Source organism: Haplochromis burtoni, unplaced genomic scaffold (assembly GCF_018398535.1).
Source record: "Haplochromis burtoni strain Fernald_Lab_line unplaced genomic scaffold, NCSU_Asbu1 Contig_51, whole genome shotgun sequence".
Lineage (NCBI taxonomy): Eukaryota > Metazoa > Chordata > Actinopteri > Cichliformes > Cichlidae > Haplochromis > Haplochromis burtoni.
Window position 1 is genome coordinate 2,161,093 of NW_024582412.1, and position 15,094 is coordinate 2,176,186.

At 41.9% G+C, this 15,094-nt stretch overlaps 1 protein-coding gene across 1 annotated transcript in view; it reads left to right on the plus strand.

Moving 5' to 3' along the window:
- The first annotated feature begins 257 nt into the window (after positions 1 to 257).
- The window catches only part of LOC102294825 (ras-related protein Rab-27B), a 92,464-nt gene continuing 77,627 nt past the window's right edge, over positions 258 to 15,094 (plus strand). Inside the window, exon 1 of the mRNA XM_005921666.2 lies at positions 258 to 551. The gene's annotated coding sequence lies outside the window, so the exon portion shown is untranslated. The remainder of the gene's footprint in view (positions 552 to 15,094) is intronic.

Here is a 15,094-nt window from a genome sequence, read left to right on the forward strand (position 1 = left end):
CACAGTTCCAGAATTATTTGCCTAATATTTATTGTGTATTTATGTCTTTAAATTGGCATAAATGGCATTCCATATAATGAAACCAATATGTTGTATTTTTATTATTGAGTGCGCTACCAATAACGTGGTTGTTATATAGAACATATCACATAATAATATCAACACAAAAACTTATTGATATTTAGTCACAGGATGGGCACATCGATGCACGTCTTAGCCAAAAAGATGAAAAATCCGAGGTCACAGAGAGTCCCTGAAAGCAGCTCGATCGTCTATTCTCCACCCTAAAGGAAGCCGTGCGACATCCATCAGACTCGCAGGACTCTCAGAGGTACTCTCGAGCTGTCCCCAGCCTGTAGCTCCAACAAACAGCCCGCTGGGACATCACGCTGCGCTCCGGGCAGGCTGCTGATCTCTGCCCGGATTTACCCCTCGAACAGGACTGTGGGAGCGATGCGACGTCTCGGAGGAGGAGGAGGAGACGAACTGGCCAGGCAGAAGCAGACACCTGAGAGGAGGATCTGAGTTTGTTTCTGTAACGTCAAAGAAAGGTGAGTGGCAAAAAGAAAAGAGCGGAATGTTTCCTGCGGGCTCGGCTGGTGCCTGGCGCAGACGCGTGTTTGCTTGTTGGTGTTCGGTGCGTGTTACTTGTCGTGTCCAGCATCGGTAGCAGGCAGGCGGTATGAGTCATAGCCCCGGCGCAGGGCTGCTGGAGGATCTGCTGAGGAGCAAAGTGTCTGCAGCCTTCAGACCAACCGTCTGTTATCAGCCCACTGCACATGCAAAGCGCTGCACCTCTACGCCATTTACGCAAACGACTCTCGTGCATTTTCCTCTTTGGAGTCCGCGTGCACTGTGATCGTAGTTGGAGTCTGCGTGGGTGTTCACGCACGTGCAAATAAGTGACGTGATAGCTGCTTCACCTGACAGGCAGGTGTATGAGAGTGAAATTCAGAAATGCTGCGTTAAACCTCAGGTTTGAAGCTGTGCTTCCGGTAAATGCGAAAGATAAAGCGATGTCTTGCACAACGGTGCGGCTCCAACTTTACAGCAACAGTTTGCTTTGAACCTTTTCATGTGTGGGGTTTGTTTTCTTTTTCCCACAAAGCAGTGGCCTGCTGAAGCCACCAGAAAGCGAACCACAGTTTGGTGTAGCCTGCATAGAAGACTCTGTTTCCGAAAGTTTATTTTAATGAATTATTCTTGGCTCTGTATGATGTCACTTTTGGCTGTAAGCACAGAAACCTCACCCACCTGCTGTTCAAACCTTCTGTTTGCCAGGGGCACTCAGTCAGAGGTAAGGGTGGCCTTAAATTAATATGAGCTAAAATCAGAAAGTATAAGATAACCTGGCATTATTTACCTGTTAGAATCAACATGGAACAGCCATTATTAACTGGAAGGTTATGTGTTTGCATCTCCTCTGTCTCCCTGAAATATTATTTAGAAATGTGTTTCTTTAAATCTAATTGTACCCTTGTAGCTGAAGAACAACAGTCTCAGCAGGAATCGGTATCAGAAATCTTTATGGGAATTATATCAGCGTGTGATCGACTGGCGACCTCAACTAAAGTGTACTCCTACCTTTGGCCTGCTGCACTGTAATCATGCATGTAGTAAGAAAGTGCCTCAAAGGGATCAAGAGTAGCAAGGTGATGTATAAGTACCAGTCCATTTACCTTTTATCTTCTGTGTAAAATTTCTCTTTTTCCATAATGGAATTTAAACATAAAGGTTAGCCTTTTATTATTAAATCCTGTATTTAAACAGGTAAGCTAACTAAGATTGAGATCTCTTTTTCAAGAGAGGACTGCATACAAACATACACATGCAATATTCAAAAACTGACACAAAGAGCTGCACAGTTAAGGGACAAATGCATTATACACACAAATGAAGACCAACTCGTACAAGAACAGTTGCAGATAGACAAACGTAAAACCCTACAGAGAATGCAGCTTAATAGTTCTTTGGAGCTTGTTCCATTTATAGGCAGCAATGAATCTGAATCCAGTTTTCCCAAGCTCAGTGTGAACACGAGCTACAGATGATGTTCAAATGTCCTGAAACCTGACATTGTAGGTACTTTATTTAAATTCAGTCAAGGAGTTGAGGTAGTAGTAGTAATAATAATAATAATAATAATAATAATAATAATGGATTGGATTTATATAGCGCTTTTCAAGGCACCCAAAGCGCTTTACAATTCCATTATTCATTCACTCTCACATTCACGCACTGGTGGAGGCAGCTACAGTTGTAGCCACAGCTGCCCTGGGGCAGACTGACAGAAGCGAGGCTGCCATATCGCGCCATCGGCCCCTCTGGTAAGCAGACAAGCACCCTCTCTTCAGTTTGCTTGGGAGCATCATCCCACTTCTTCATAAAAGATACAATGGTGAGTATGAAAAGAACCACCTGTGATGAATTGCAATGCATTGTGAAACAGACTCGAGGTTTCAATGTCAATATGGAAGCATGCATAGAAACAATATCATCATAATCAAGCGCAGACAAACTGCGTTAAACGTCCCAGTGAGGTAATTAATATTCAGTTTTACTATAATTTAGAAGCCACTTTCAGTGGGTACTCTATTCACAAGGGGTCCCCACAGTGGGTGGCTCCGCATTTTTGATTATGCAGACTTTTATACCCTCCGCCTTCCTGATGCAACCCCAAAAGATTCATTTCTCTTCCCAGGGCTCAAATGGAGATCTTCTTATTAAACAAAAATATGAAAATGACTCTCCTACTCATTGTCAATGTGCATAATTTAAATAAGGTAAAGGGAATAGAAGGCTTGCTGGCCTATGCAAACAATTACAATTTTTTCATTTGCTTTAAATCCAGGTAAATTCACCTAATTTGAAAATGATATTTCATGTCCACACACAGATGAGGAGGTGTGACAGTAATGAGTATTTTCTTCTTGGAGTCTTTGTTGACTCATAAATCAGTTTGTAAACAAAGATGGAAGGAGCAGAGGTAATTAGCGGAAGCAGCCTTTATTGGATGGGTAATGCGGTCGGCATCCCCCGAGCTGCTGGCAGCTTTATTGTTTCTGCAGAGTGAATCCAAGCTGATTTCTTGCTGATAGGCTCATAATGGAAATTACAAATAACATCTGACTTGCCGGCCTGTTATCTGTGCTGGTGTTAGTGTGCACACTAAAGGCCTCGGCTTCCTTAGAGTTGCTATTCATTTGGTCAAATTTCATAAAAAGACAAATTAATAAAGACGAATGAGGCGAAGGGAAAAGTTGCTCTTTGCTTGTGCTGTCAGGTCTGCTGTGATGTGAACTACTGATACAGGAAAAACTGGTCAGTGAATTTTTAATCTTCAACAAAGCCAAGCAATGCCTGTGTATGTCTGTTAGCTAAAAATCCTTCTTAGATTTCAGTAATTCAGCTGAGGGGTAAAATGTGCAATGTAAATTACGTGTAGAATTTCACTGAATATTAATCCCTAAATGTGACCCCAGATCAGCTGTGAGGCACAGAAATGCCACAGTGTGATATGTGGGTGCATGAAATATACTTCTACAAAGGGAGGCTCTGAGATGGGACATGGTTAAATTCCATTTACTGGATATGAGTAAAACGGGGCTCTTTTACAGTTCATGGGAAGATGACATGACAGCCCGTGCGTTACACTTCACGTTTGTGCAGCAATTCGTCTGTGACAGAAGCTAATGAGTTAAATATAAAGATTGATCATCTGAGTTGTAAAAGCAAACTTGCATGCGTTTAGAGGCATCTTGTTATTTCATGCTCCATTATCAAGTTGTGGCGTAACCTCTTGATCACAAGCAGCATCTATGACGATCATCCAGTTATAAAGATTTAAATGAACAGTTCAGACTTTAGACATGAGGTCACAATAAAGGTAAGAGAGAGAATCTCATCACATTTCATTGTCTTAAAGAAGCTCACATGACATGAAATTTTGTCACCATGAGACTCAGTGCTAGGGTTGAACACTTTTCGGTGAAGCTATCTGCTGCTAGCAGCAGGCTTGGTTATTTTTTTTTTCCTATTGTATTTAATGGCCTGACCTTTTCAGAATTCAGCCTGCTAAATAAATAGCAGGTAACATTTAATAGAAAATGTGAGCGTTTCTGAAAAGTTCTTGTTTGAGAACAATTTTAGAAAACTGTGTGGTTGTACTTCCTCTCCATTTAAAAGCCTGTGCTGTTGCCACTTGATTATTTTGAGGTTGTAAGGCATCCTTCCGAGTGCTTTGGTTAGGTCCGTGTATAATAATCCTAAACTGGTGACATTAGATGTTTTTGTACCATAAAGTTTTTTCCGTGGTTGTTGTCTTTGAAAAATGGTCGTAATCTCTGGATATTGGGATCACAGCAGCTGACTGGAAAACTTAAACATATCAACCAGCCCGAATCCATTTGACACTCTCTGTGGACACACGCATAGTGTTATTTTTCTAAGTATAGTAATGCATCTGAAACATAGAGGTCTGTAGATTTGTGTGCAGAAACCTTTAAATTCATCTTGTCAGTGACCTGGTTGCTCACCTGTTAATCACAGTTTCTGGGTCAGTAACATGAGGAGTGTCCAGTGGGAATTTTTAAGGTGTCAATAAATCCTAATTTGGACAAATGGTTTCTCTTACCTGGGCAAACTCACAAAGTATCCCAACTGAATCTGAAGCAGAAATGCTTTTAAAGTGGGTTAAGTCATAAATAATCAGGTTTTTCATGTTTGTGTTTTGTACTCTCCTTCATTAACTTCTCTTTATTTTAAAGTCTCATCTGAAATGTGCATTGCAAACTAGGCTGGGCTATAAATGCTGTTTTATGGTTCATGCAACATCAAACTATTCTCGTTCCCAGGCGCTCAAAATCTTCAGTTTTACCAAAGATGCGGTATTGCAGAGATCTGCAGGTTCCATGATCTGGATCTCTCACTCCTAACTCTACTTTAAGATTTGAAGAGGCAGCACAGTGCCAACCAGCAGTCAAGAGAGTCAATGAGGTCAAAGCAGTTTCCCTGTAGGCTTTAATAGCACCAGAAATCGCTTTCCAACCACAGGCATTGCCACCTGGTGTCAGTTAAAAGCAGTGCTGGTTTAAGGCGCTTAAATATTGGATCTTTCTTTCTATCTGTAGTGTTCTTTGTGCTTGGATGGGTTTTCTGTGGAAGCTTACGGTTTGTCCTGCTTTTGAAAAAACTTGAGGGCTAACAGTTTCCTCTGGTCCTCCATAATTTCTGTGTTGTTGGTCTGAGGTAACAATCATATGGAATCAGTTGGATTAGACCGATTTCAAGATATACAGGCTTATGGAAGTTTCATGCCATTTCCCGAGTTGTATTGGCAGCTTCCGTTCTAAAGTCTGAAAATGCAGTTGGTACCTTTGAGGTTTATCCGGGAAGAATAGGGGCGCTCACGTTAGGTGTTTTGCTGTGATGATTCACAGTGACCTTTTGCCTCCAAGACAGTCTCCCTAACCACTCTGCCCTTTCCTTCTGGCTCTCTGTCTCTGTCACTCCCTCCCTCTCCTCCTCTTCTTCCTCCTGCCACCCACCTGCAGTGTATCGACCAGAAACAGCAGGATTCAGCCTTCCTAAGATGATTAATGCATAGATAAGATTTCCACTTGATAGCAAGGGCCTTGCTGCAGAAACACTCCTCTTCAGGTCGAGCATGGTGTCTGCGTGTTGGCTTTCCTGAGAGTATGGTCTGTCAGGAGAATTAACTTTTAGTTATACAAATGTTTCCTGGCAGAAATAATCGAGTTGAGTTGAAGCTCAATTGCTGGCTGGATCCAAAGATCCCACGTTTATTTTACAGCGTTAAAGAGCTGACTGGCACACCAGACCTGTCATGGATAATTAAGTGTATCTCTGTGATTTATCACAAATTTATGTGCTTATGATGCGCAGAAGCACTTCAGTTTTATTTTTACTTTAGAATTCCAGTTCGTTCTCTGGACCTTCCTTTGCATAAGTCATCTGCTGCATATCAGAGACTAAATGACTCACACCAAAGGGCTGCAAGGCTTGAGGTGCAGATAGCACAGGGCTGAAAGTGATTACTGTTAAATATCCTTGGGATGCCGAACCTGCCTTCACTGTATACATTTTTATCTTTTAATTACTGACTCAAAAGGCATTTAAATTGTTGTACAACAACAGTTCCCAAATGGAGTGTTATGGCACACTGGTCTGCCTTGACGCGAGTCCAGGTGTACCGTGGGATTTTGTCATACATTATTGCACAAAATGTTATGAAGGAACTTTTTATTTACTGTACTGTATTTTGCAGGCACTCGTTTGTTAATAGCCTGCAAGCTGTTAAAGAAAAAAAACCTTGTCATAAGGAACCCATGTTCTTTTGTGCAGTGACTCAAGAGGCGAAAATATTAAAGTGTGACACATCAAGACCCTGAGAGATGGTCACGAGGATAGAAAATGTATGAATGGAAAATCAAACCGTCAGTAAAAAACATTGTGAAGCTACTGGTCTATTGGAAGTCAAAAGCTCTCAGCCCAAGTGTATCATCTGCTGAGAGGAGCTGATGGTATCATGGTAGGAAGCAAACTGAAGAGGCACTAGGAACCCAAACATCCCTACTGAGTAAAACCCTAAAAGAATGTTGAGGCAGCTTTATGTGAAAGTGTCTGATAAGGCTGATGCAGGCGATTTTGATACCAGTGAAGCGCAGATTTGAAAAAGTACGCCTAAAAGCCATTTGGCTTTCCCTTTGGTGTGGCTTGGGCACAAAATGTGTAGAAAACCACTGAAGAAGATGCCACCAAAATGATCATGGAAATGATCAGCCAGCCTGAAAAATGTTCTATCTGGATCCATGAATCGGTGATGGCTCAAAGTTTCGAGGATTAAGGCAAAGCAAAATGGCAAATGTGGCAAGAAAGTTGTCAAGAGGTAACACTCACACACATGCGCGCACACACAAACAAATGCTTGTCTCCCATTAAACCTATCCAATGGTTGTCTGCTTAAAGCTTCATAAATTATTTTAAATTTTGTTTTTCATTGACTGATTTTTAATTTAGTTTTTCAAGTTCACAAAATCATTTCAGTTTCACTTTTTTTCGGTGACGACGTCTATTTTTCATTTAAAATCTCTTATTTTAGTTTACTAAAATTGTGACTTGTGTTGTCACATCTAGTTTTAGTTTTTAGTTTAGCTTTACTTAACCTTGGTATAAACAGTTCTGTGTTTTCCGTGTCTCAAAAACACCAAATTGCTGTGTGTTGTGAAATCTAATTGATAATTAAGTAAATCAAGTGTATTTTACTGAATAGGAACCCGCTTATGCTAATATTGCTAATATTTAAGTTTCCCTTTTTTTTGTTTTTTTTGTTTTTTTGTTTTTTTTTTAATCTTTAGCTTGATGTTTTAGTAGTGCTAATATTGGTTGGCATGACCATTATTTTAAATGCTGGTGAGTTTAAACACCAATCTGTGGTTTGAAACAGACTGAAAATGTTCACATCTTAAACACAAATCAACATATTCAGAAATTGAATTAATAGTTTGTTAAAGCCGTACACGCGATTAATCTTTCTGCTTGGGTGTTTTAATGACTGTATTCTAGGGCTGGGCGATATGGCCTAAAATCCATATCACGGTATAATTTGAAGCGTGTGCAGTAACGATATATATTGCGATAGTCTTTTCTTTTGTATAACACTTTTTTTCTTTTTTTTATTTATTTACTTTTTCCCCATTTTCTCAAAGTCGACAGTGCCTTATGTATGAATTCTGGTTGTGCTTACTGTAGTACACGGCGCGCAGAAATCTGAAAGCCGCACCGCTTGATGGATTTCCGGAGCATTACGGCTGCCGTAGTCAGGAGCCTTGTGGAGTAATCTGGGTCCAAAGCTCCGTTCCTTTCAAGTCCCAAAGTCAAACGAACACTGAAGCATCACTGAGAGTTAAAAACTGTCTAAATTCTTTCATCTTTAATAAAATGATCAGTGTTGCTGCTTTATCAGGTGTAACAATTAAGTTTAATATCCACGGATGCATGACAATAAGTTATTAAATTTAACAGAGTTAGAAGTTAACAGGAAGTTAGCTCGCTAGTTTCCATCTAAACATGATATGCTATGTTCTGACTGAGAGATTTCTGAAAAAAAATTAAAGTACAGCTCTGCTATCACTTCCGACATTAATGAAGGCAGGAAACTAAACAGCAGTGACTTTTGTAGGGTTATTGAAGTTGGACTAGCTGTAGGGTTGCCAACCGTCCCTTAAAAAAATGGAATCGTCCCGTATTTTGAAACAAAAGTACACGTCCCGTATTGAGCTAATAAGGGACGCACTTTGTCCCGTAATACAGTGAGAATCAAAAGTAGTCTATAAATGTTGAGATCTCTTTAAAAGTGTGTTGGTGCAGCCTTCCACAACGGTACCAGTTTCTCGAGCCCCTCGGGGGGCAAAATGAATTGTCCACCCTGATCTCCTGACTGTTTACAAAGTTCAATTGGTTTAATTGGAGAAAAGCTAAAATGGCTTGTTTCAGATGGAGAATGAGGGGCTGCACAAAGAATCCACTATATTTACTGGTGGAAAAGTCACTTGATCTCTTTCCTTTGTTTACTTTTTTTCCTCAAAATATAGTGATCTACTAATGAACAGATGACAATGAGCTACACCCCTTGGACTGCATGCTGCGTCTGAAAAGGGAAATTACTGGTCTTTTACAGAAATAAACAAAATGATGGCATAAAAGAGGTCCTCGATGTCCTTTTTTGTTTTGTGGAATCTTAATGAGCACAAACCAACAACCTGCTCTGAGTGTATATCGTACGTAGACTGTGTGGAGCATTACTCCACAGCATGGGGAGTGAAAACGATGAGCGAGAAAAACTGAGGGAGGGAGAAAAGGCTAGTTGCCTGGTGACAGAGGCGGAAGGAGAGAAAAGGTGAAGAAAGGAGAGAAAATGAGGAGGAGGAGGAGGAGAGGAGTGGAGTTGCTTCCAAGTGCAAAGAGTTACTGATCACGATGCTACATCTGTTGCTGCCATCTCTCCTACTGCGCTCTCTCTGGCTCACTCATAGGATGAAGAAGAGGTTTCGGCCCTCTGTTTTTTCCATGTTGTATCTTTGGGAAGGATTTATGGTTTTTATTAGCCATAATTAGTGCTTCCAAATTATTTATTTATTTTCCTGTGTTCTTCTGACTGTAGTCGGATAGCGTTTACAAAGGCTGACTTAGGATGTCCAGCTCCAAACAAATGGCTGCGTGTAGCAGCTAATGCTCCTGTTCCTCTTCCTATTCATTAATGTTCCACATTAACAAAGTCTCTTTCTCTAATGTGTTTTCCACTCCTACCTTCATTGTCATACATTCATTAAATACTCAGTGTCCACTGTTACGTGAACTAAGATTCACATACAGAAATCTGACAAATGCAGTAAGATTCATTCTCCTCTGTGGAATGTTTGGAGGAGGAATGCATTATATTTTCTGCTGAGGTCATATGGAGTGGATTCTAGTAGGAGTTTATTCATTCTCTAGTATGGACGGATCACCTTTTGTGAATATCAAAGTATATTTGTGCTTTTACTCCTTTTATCTGAGGCACACAGTAGCCCCACCCACCTGCCGTTCAAAACTTCTGCTTGCGTGGGGCAGCCAATCAGAGTGGGTGGATGAACTTAATAGAAAAGTAGCTAAAATGGAATATTTTGGAAAGGTGAGTCCTGAAAACCTAGTCTAGCATAGTTCATGAATTTAAATTTAAAAGGTCTGTGTAAACATGGATCAGGCCTTTATTGGCTTTTGAGCCACCTTGAACTAGTTTCATTCTAATATCAGACTCTAGTAGGGCCGGGCGATATGGCCTAAAATCTCGATATTCTTTAGCTGGATGGCGATATACGATATATCTTTTTTTTTTTTTTTTTTTTTTTAAGTAGAGCCATAAAGTAAGAACAAAAAGAAAGTTCTTAGTCAAAGCTGTGTCCCAACTTTTATTAATATACAGCGTACATGAAATTACTCAGAAATAAATTATCAGCATTTATTAAATAATAATTCTCCATAAATAAAATAAAACAATGTTGTTTTTTTTCATAACAAAACGCTCACAATTGTGGAGTCAAAATGTAAATTAAAAGACGCTGAGCATAATAACAAAGACAGATTTTGCAGCTGCTCTGTTCCCAAGTTTTATTGCGTGATTGACAGCCTGGAGTTTGAAATCCGCGAGGCTCCAGACTACGGTAGCCGTAATGCTTCAACAATCCATCAAGTCGTACTAAAGCATTTTTGACAGATTGACACAGAGCGCTGTGTACCACATAAAAGTGGTTCGCGATCAGTAAGCACAACCAGAATTCATACATAAGGCACACTGTCGATTTTTGAGAAAATGAAAGGATTTTAATGTAAGGTTATAGTCCGAAAAATACGTAAATACAATATATAATTCTGGTTTTGTCATTTTCTGTCCTTCACATCCCTCATCTTTTCTTTCACTTGTTTCTTTTGTACACTTCTTTGTCAATTTCAGTTTTGTGGCTCTCTTTCTACTCTTGAACTTTTCTTTCCTGTGCTGATTTTGTATTTTTTTTCTCTCTCTCCTGTGAATCCCCTGTTCCCTCTTCATTCAGACAACCTATGCTCTGTCTCACTTTTTTCTATCTTTTTTTTTTTTTTTTTTTTTTTTTTTTTTTTAATTTCTTTTTCCCTCGTATGCACTGCCCTATTAGCTCTCTTGTTACATCATCTGGTCTTTCCTCTCCCTCTCCTCTCCTCTTTTTTTTTTCTTCCCCTCCTATATTGGTTTGCTATCTTGAGAATCATAACATTACGGAGCCCCGCAAGGGACATGGGAGAAAAAAAATTAAGACGGACTTTTGCGAGATCTCGCAAAACAAACTCGGGATCTCGCAAAAGAATTTTAGCACATTGGAGGCCGCCAGCTCGAAGCCGACCGGGAGTCGAAGGCACGATGTGCCGGGAGAGCGGTGTTCCCGGCTGTAGTAGGTCTTGACCTTCCATTAGCTTCGAGATGGTGGGTGTCAGATCTCCGAAAACGTCGGAGCACTTTTGCAAATATGTGATGTCTTGTAAACCGAGCAGATATTTGACGTTTACACAACTACATTCATGCCTCAAAATATCTATTTTGTGACCCAGAACAGAGTATTACAACTAAGTAGCTGCCATTGTTGGAATTCAACTTTTGCGAGATCGAGTTTGTTTTGCGAGATCTTGCAAAAGCTTTTGCGAGATCCCGAGTTAGTTTTGCGAGATTTCGCAAAAGTTTAATTTTTTTTTTTTTTTTTTTTTTTTTTTTTTTTTTTTTTTTACCCCCCTACAGTACATCATCCTTGCGGGGGTCCATAATGTATCTTTCCTCCTTGGCTGTATTTAAAAAAACAAAAAAACAAAAACATTTTCCTCCTCATTTGGGGCTCTTGACTTGCTGAAATTCAGCTGATGGGACTTTTAGTGTTATCGGGCAGACAGAAACACCTCTTCCTCTCATATACATGCACGCGATTAGTAGAGAACTACTGCCAAATAACTTCATGACACACAAAGAGCAAATAAGGATTTCATAGTCTCAAGAATAGAATAGAATAATAGAAGATAGAATAGAATTCAACTTTATTGTCATTGCACACTGCACAGGTACAAGGCAACGAAATGCAGTTTGCATCCATCCAGAAGTGCTTTAGCTGATATAGATATATTACAAATATATATTAGCAATATATAGATATGTAGTATATTAAGAAATGGGTCTGTATAGTATGGTACAGTTAGATAATAATAGTGGTACTTTTACGGGCTATAGAAGTCAGTGGTTGTGGGTGTGTAGTATCCATTACTATAACTATAGTATGTAGGCAGGCGTAGTTACAAGCTATGTACAGGATATGAACAGGATATAAATATGAAAAACTATACAGAATATGAAATAAATAACTTTACAGAAATCTGAGATATACAGCTATACAGAAATGGGAACTATGCAAGTTGTAAACAGTTGTAGGGTTAAAAATTATCGAATGTACAGAATGATTATTTACACAGAGCTATACAGTAGTGCAGTTAAGATAAGTGAGATATAATTTCTACAGAGGCTATATAAAGTGCTGGTGGTTGTGAGTGGTGGTTCAGTCCATGTTATTATTGTGTGTTTGAGGGTACAGTTGTCCATTGTGGGTGTGTGTATGTTCAGTCCATGTGTTAACGTGGGTCAGATGTCAGGAGGCAGAGTTCAGGAGTCTGACAGCTGTGGGGAAGAAGCTGTTCCGGTACCTGGTGGTCTTAGTCCGGAGGCTCCTGTGCGCCTCCCAGAGGGCAGGAGGGTGAAGAGTCCATGTGATGGGTGACTGGGGTCTTTGATGATTTTCCCAGCCCTTTTCAGACACCGCTTCCTGTAGATGTCTTTTATGGCAGGAAGTGAGTGCGTGTAGCCTAGGGATATTCCTCGATTCCTTCACCGAACAGGCAGCCAGTGCAGCGCCCGGGAGCAGTGTTAGCGGTCTGAGTCTCGGTACCGTTCATGTCACGACTTGATCAGCCACACCAGAGCTATCCTGGGGATGCCGGATTTCCGACTCGAAGCCGTCCGAGGAGGCAGTTCCCGTACCAGACTGTTATACAGTTGGTCAGGATGCTCTCGATGGTGCAACGATAGAAGTTCACCAGGATGTCTGAGGACAGGTGGTTCTTCCTCAGAGTCCTCAAGAAGAAGAGGCGCTGGTGAGCCTTCTTGACCAGCTTGGAGCAGTTGGTCGTCCAGAGTGAGATCCTCGGAGATGTGGACTCCCAGGAACTTGAAGCTGCTCACACGCTCCACAGCCGTCCCCTTAATGTGGATGGGTGGATGTGGGTCAGCATTCCTCCTGTAGTCCACGATGAGCTCCTTGGTCTTCTCGGTGTTAAGCAGCAGGTTGTTTCTGTCGCACCACTCAGCCAGACGATCCACCTCCTCCCTGTAGGCGGCCTCATCGTTGTCACTGATGAGGCCAATCACCGTGGTGTCATCTGCAAACTTAATGATGGTGTTGGAACCATCAGCAGGTCTGCAGTCGTGGGTGAAGAGGGAGTAGAGGAAAGGGCTCATCACACAGCCTTGTGGTACACCGGTGTTCATTGTGATTGTAGATGAGCAGCGGTTATCCAGCCGGACATGTTGGGGGCGGTTGGTCAGAGTCATACATGAGTGAGAACTGATGCCCAGGTCTGTCAGTTTCCTGATGAGTTGTGAGGGGTGGATTGTATTGAATGCTGAACTGAAGTCTATAAACAGCATTCTGGCGTAGGTGTTGTTGTTGTCCAGGTGTGAGAGGACAGAGTGCAGTGCGATGGAGACTGCATCCTCTGTGCTCCTGTTCTGGCGGTATGCGAATTGGTGGGGGTCCAGGGTGGGGGGAGACAGGATTTGAAGTGTGCTAGGACCAGCTGCTCTAAGCACTTAGTGATGATGGGGGTGAGTGCTACTGGGCGGTAGTCATTGAGGCAAGATGGGTTGGAGTTTTTGGGTATCGGGACGATGGAGGTGGATTTGAAGCAGGCCGGTACCACAGCGTGGGCCAAGGACAGATTGAATATGTCTGTGAGCACTCCTGCAAGCTCCCCAGAACACGCTCTGAGAACACGCCCGGGGATGCCATCAGGACCTGCAGCCTTGTGGACATTGATCCTGCTCAGCACCGCTCCTACATCGGTGGGGGAGAGAGTCAGAGGTTGGTGGTCTGGCGTCACGTCTGCTTTGGTTGTGGTTGTGGGGTTCCCTCGCTCAAAACGAGCATAAAAGTTGTTGAGCTCGTTGAGGAAGGAGACATCAGAGGATGCGGGGGAGGGTTTGGTGGTCCTGTAGTCTGTAGATGGTCTGGAGTCCTTGCCACATGCGTCGGGGGTTGGAGTTGGAGAAGTGTTCTTCTACCTTCTTTTTGTAATGGTGTTTGGCTTTTTTGATGCCCTTCTTTAGATTAGCCCTGGCTGTACTGTAGGCGTGTGCATCTCCTGACCTAAAGGCGGTGTTGCGGGCCTTCAGGAGGAGACGAACATCCCGGTTCATCCAAGGCTTCTGGTTGGGGTACATGGTGATCCGTTTCTGGGTGGTGACACTGTCTGTGGTTTCGGAGATGTAATCCAGTACAGATGAGGCGTACTGGTCCAGGTCTGTGTGGGTGAACATATTCCAGTCTGTGTTTTTAAATCTGTCCTGGAGCACTGCGTCTGTCCCCTCTGGCCACACTTTAATTGTCCTCACAGCAGGTTTCACACGTTGGATGAGTGGTGAATACCTAGGTGTGAGGAACAGGGAGAGATGGTCCGATTGTCCAATGTGGGGGAGGGGTGTGGCTTTGTAGGCTCCAGCCAGGTTGGAATACACATGGTCTAAAGTCTTGTCTCCTCTGGTGTGGCAGGAGACATGTTGGTGGAATCTGGGGAGGACTGTCTTTAAGTTGGTGTGGTTGAAGTCGCCAGCAACAATAAAAGCAGCCTCGGGGTGTTTATTCTGGTGTTTGTTAATGGCTGCAGAAAGTTCTTTCATGGCCAACCTAGCATTAGCGTCGGGGGGTATATACACGGCAGTGAGTATGATCGAAGTGAGTTCTCTGGGGAGATAATAAGGTCTGCATTTGACCATTAAAAACTCCGCATTAGGTGAGCAGTGACTCTCAGTAGTAGACTGCAGCACTAAGTTTATATAATTCTAAGTTGTTCCTTCTGTATCTGTTCTTCATTCTGACTGCTAAATGCTAACACCATAGTGTTCAACACACACATACAAGCACTCTGCTTGAGGCTAGGCTCATACATTTTTAACTGCACTGCTTACTTTTTTGTTGTTCTTAACCACTTCCTTGTTAAGTAAAAGGTCATAGGGTTTTTTGGACTGATAAATTGATGCTAATTAATGCAGAAGAGTTTTTTTTCTTTTTCTTTTCTTTTTTTTTAAACTGATACCATCAACTGGCTGTGAAATTGCCAGAAAAAGAGCCGAGACTAGGGATGGGTACCGGTATCCGGTGCCATGATGGCACCGGTTCTGTCATAAACGGTAGTAACCAGACCGAAAAGCAGCGCACATTTCATTGTGCTTTATTTCGGTGCTTTTTTTTTTTTT